Genomic DNA, 4987 nt, shown 5'->3' with positions numbered 1-4987 from the left:
ATCACAGCTCACTGCAGCTTTGAACTCCCAGTCTCAAGCAATCTTCCTGCCTCCCAAGTAGCTGAGTCTACAGGAATGCACCAGAATACCTGACTAATTTTGTTTTTAATTTTTTTCTCTTTTGTAGAGACAGAATCTTGCTTTGTTGCCCAGTCTGGTCTTGAACTCCTGGGCTCAAATGAGCCTCCTGCCTTGGCCTCCAAAAGTGCTGGCATTGCAGGTGTGAGCCCCCACACCTGGCCTATAAAAGAAATTTTACTGCCTAACATGTAAAAAAGTTACTTACATGTATTTTAAGTTTATAAGTATGTAAAAATAGCATAGATGACAAAAATAGCACAAAAATAGGAGAGAGAATTCTACCATGATTTGTAAAATTCTGGGTTTTTTCTTTTCTCTTTTTAAAAATTTTCTCTTATCAAATGGGTAATGTACTAATGTCATAATAAGATGTAAGAAAGGCACATCTCACATATGAGTTAAAAAACTCAGTCATCACATGTATAAGCTGCAAAATGATCAGTAACAATCTTACACTACATGCAAAACCATATAATATTCAAATCAATATTAAAATTAATTAAAGATGCATATTGTAAACTTTAGGGTAAAAATTAAACTTTTTGGAGCAAGATGGCTGAATAGGAACAGCCCCAGTCTCCAACTCCCACGGATGCACACAGAAGACCGCGGATTTCGTGCATTTTCAACTGAGGTACTGGGTTCATCTCACTGGGGAGTGCTGGACGATCGGTGCTGGTCAGCTGCTGCAGCCCTACCAGCGCAGCTGAAGCAGTGCATGCAGGCATCAGCCACCTGGGAAGCTTTAAGGTGCTGGGAATCCCTTCTTCCTGTAGCCAAGGGAACTGAGACAATACAACACCTGGAAAATTGGGTAACTCCCACCCCAATACTGCGCTTTAAGCAAAACAGGCACACCAGGAGATCATATCCCACACCTGGCCGGGAGGGTCCCACGCCCACGGAGCCTCCTCATTGCTAGCACAGCAGTCTGTGATCTACCGGGCAAGGCAGCAGCTGAGGCTTGGGGAGGACCTTCCCGCCATTGCTGAGGCTAAGTAGTAAACAAAGCTGCTGGAAGCTACAACTGGGTGGAGCTCAAGTAGCTCTCGCTGGAAACCTGCCTGTCTCTGTAGACTCCACCTCTGGGGACAGGGCACAGTAAAAATAACGCAGCAGAAGCCTCTGCAGACGCAAACGACTGGCCTGACAGCTTTGAAGAGAGCAGTGCGGATCTCCCACCACGGAGAGGTTGGCATCTGGTGAACGGACAGACTGCCTGCTCCGGGCGGGGTCCCTGACCCCTGAGGCCGAACTGGGGAGACATCCCCCACTAGGGCAGTTCACCCCACACACCTCACAGGGGTGGAGGCACTCCTGAGAGCAAGCTTCCAAAGCAAGAATCAGACAGGCACACTCGCTGTTCAGGAAAATATTCTATCTTCGCAGCCTCTGCCGCCGCATACCCAGGCAGCACAGGGTCTGAGGACTCCTGCCAATCTCCAACAGACCTACAGCTGGAGGGTCCCTGACTGTTAGAAGGAAAACTATCAAACAGAAGGACACTCTTTACACCCAAACCCATCAGTACAACGCCATCATCAAAGAATTGAGGCAGATAAAACCACAAAGATGGGAAAAGCGCAGCATTGAAATTCGTAATAAGAGCAATATCTCCCGGCAAAGCGAGCGCAGCTCATCGCCAGCAACGGATCAAAAGCTGGACGAGAATGACTTTGACGAGATGCAGAGAATAGGCTATTTAGTCCATCAAATTTCTATAGAGCTAAAGGAGGAATTACGTGATCTAGCGAAGAAACTTAAAATCTTGAAAAAGTGAAGAATTGACGCTAGACTAATTAATGCAGAGAAGGTCATAAACGAAATGAAAGAGATGAAACCATGACACGGTAAATACGATAAATGCACAAGTCAGTAACTGGACTCGGATCAACTGGAAGAAAAGAGTATCAGCGATTGAGGATCAAATGACGAAATGAAGCGAAGAGAAACCAAAAAGAAAAAGAAGAAGAAAAGAAATGAAGAAAGCCTGGAAGTATGGGATTATGTAAAATAGACCAAATCTACGTCTGATTGGCGTGCCTGAAAGTGAGGGGAAAATGGAACCAAGTTGGAAAAACACTCTTCAGGATATCATCCAGGAGAACTTCCCAACCTAGTAGGGCAGGCCAACATTCAAAACGGCAAATACAGAGAACGCCACAAAGATACTCCTCGAGAAGAGCAACTCTAAGACACATATAATTGCCAGATTCACCAAAAGTTGAAATGAAGGAAAATCTTAAGTGGGCAGCCAGAGAGAAAGGTCGGGTTACCCACAAAGGGAAGCCCATCAGACTCATTGGCAGATCTTCGGCAGAAACTTCCAAGCCAGAAGAGAGTGGGGGCCAATATTCAACATTCTGAAAGAAAAGAGCTCCAACCCAGAATTTCATATCCAGCTAAACTAAGTTTCATATGAAGGAGAAATAAAATCCTTTACAGATAAGCAATGCTTAGAGATTTTGTCACCAACTCAGGCCTTCGCCTTTACAAGAGACTTCTGGAAGGAAGCACTAACATGGAAAGGAACAACTGGTACCAGCCATGGCAAAACATGCCAAAATGTAAAGACCATCGAGGCTAGGAAGAAACTGCATCAACTAACGAGCAAATTACCAGTTAATATCATAATGGTATAATCAAGTCTTCATACATGCTAAAACAAATCTTAACCTTTAAATGTAAAATGGACTAAATGCCTCAATGAAAAAAGACATGACTGGCAAACTGATAAAGAGTCAAGATCCACTGGCTCATGTATTCAGGAGACTCCATCTCACACGCAGAGACACATACATAGGCTCAAAAATAAAGGGATGGGAGGGGAAGATTTACCAAGCAAATGGAGAACAAAAAAAAAAGCAGGGTTGCAATCCTAGTCTCTGATAAAAACAGGACTTTAAACCATCAAAGATCAAAAGAGACAAAAGAAGGCCATTACATAATGGTAAAGGGATCAATTCAACAGGAAGAGCTAACTATCCTAAATATATATGCACCCAATACAGGAGCACCCAGATTCATAAAGCAAGTCCTTAGAGACTTGGTTAAAGAGATCTTAGACTCCCATACAATAATAATGGGAGACTTCAAACAACACTCCACTCAACATTAGACAGATCAACAAGACAGAAAGTTAACAAGGATATCCAGGAATTGAACTCTCATCTCTGCAGCAAGCAGACCTAATAGACATCTATAGAACTTTCCACCCTAAATCAATGAATATACATTCTTCTCAGCACCACATCACTACTCCAAAATTGACCATATAATTGCAGCAAAGCACTCCCTCAGCAAAATGTACAAGAACAGAAACATAACAAACGCCCTCAGACCATGGCAATCAAACTAGAACTCAGGACTAAGAAACTCAATCAAAACCGCTGAACTACATGGAAACTGGAACAAATCTGCTCCTGGAATGATCACTACATAAACGAAATGGCAGAAATAAAGATGTTCTTTGAAACCAATGAGAACAAAGATACAACATACCAGAATCTCTGGGACACATTTAAAAGCAGTGTGTAGGAGGGAAATTTATAGCACTAAATGCCCATGCAGAAAGCAGGAAAGATCAAAATTGACACTCTAACATCGCAATTAAAAAGAACTAGAGAAGCAAGAGCAAACACATTCCAAAGCAAGTAGAAGGCAAGAAATAACTAAGATCAGAGCAGAACTGGAAGGAGATAGAGACATTAAAACTTCCAAAAATCAATGAATCCAGGAGTTGGTTTTTGAAAAGATCAACAAAATTGACAGACCACTAGCAAGACTAATAAAGAAGAAAAGAGAGAAGAATCAAATCGACGCAATTAAAATGATACAAAGGGATATCACCTCACCCAATCCTACAGAAATACAAACTACCATCAGAGAATATCATAAACACCTCACGCAAATAAACTGAAACCTAGAAGAAATGGATAATTTCCGACACTTACACTCTTCCAAGACTAAACCAGAAGAAGTTGAATCCCCTGAATAGACCAATAGTAGGCTCCCCTGGAAATTGAGGCACAATTAATAGCCTACCAACCAAAAAAAAAGTCCAGGACCAGATGGATTCACAGTTGAATTCTCTACCAGAGGCATAAGGAGGAGTTGCACTATCCTGAAACTATTCCAACTAATAGAAAAAAAGAGGAATCCTCCCCAACTCATTTTATGAGCCAATATCATCCTGATACCAATTTCGACTGGCACACCACTGGTTTATTCATCGTTATCCTCCTGATCACCGCACCAGTCGCGTAACCAGCACAACCAATGATTTCATTCCGTCAGGATTTCTGATGGCACCGTCAAACGCATGGCTGGATAACGCACGGTGTTGGTTGGTGAGCCGCCGTCCCGACACCACCGAATGATGCAACTGAACCGATATCCATCACCGCATCAATTGATAATGAACAGGTATTCTGATAGGTGTTGTGTTAGTCAAATTGGAACTTTCGTTTGCGATTAATACTTGATTGTAAGGTTTAGGTAAAACCCCGGCCGTCTCGGCCCGCAAATCTCCTTAAGCCGATAAGCACTTGAAAGAAGTCTCAGACATGCAAAAATTAATGCAAAAACCAGCGCATTCTATACCAATAATGGCACAAACACAGGCTGGAACATGAATTTAAACTTCCATCACAATGTTTCCAAGAGAATAACAGAACCAGCCATATGATGTAAAGGACCTTCAAGGAGAACTAAAACCACTACCAGTAAACAAAAGAGGACACAAACAAATGGAAGAACATACCATGCTCATGGATAGGAAGAATCAATATCGTGAAAAAAAATGGCCATACCGCCCAAGGTACTACAGATTCAATGCCATCCCCATCAAGCTACCTAAATTGAGCTTCTTCACAGAATTAAAACTGCTTTAAAGTTCATATGTCCC

General features: G+C 42.3%; 1 non-coding gene across 1 annotated transcript; it reads right to left on the bottom strand.

Moving 5' to 3' along the window:
* Positions 1-416: 416 nt before the first annotated feature.
* Positions 417-520, bottom strand: LOC116274822. The gene has a single exon (XR_004183591.1). It is a non-coding gene; the product is annotated as a small nucleolar RNA U13 (small nucleolar RNA).
* Between the last annotated feature and the right edge of the window lie 4467 nt (positions 521-4987).

The sequence above is a fragment of the Papio anubis genome, chromosome 4 (genome assembly GCF_008728515.1).
Source record: "Papio anubis isolate 15944 chromosome 4, Panubis1.0, whole genome shotgun sequence".
Lineage (NCBI taxonomy): Eukaryota > Metazoa > Chordata > Mammalia > Primates > Cercopithecidae > Papio > Papio anubis.
This window is presented reverse-complemented; position numbering and strand designations above follow the sequence as displayed.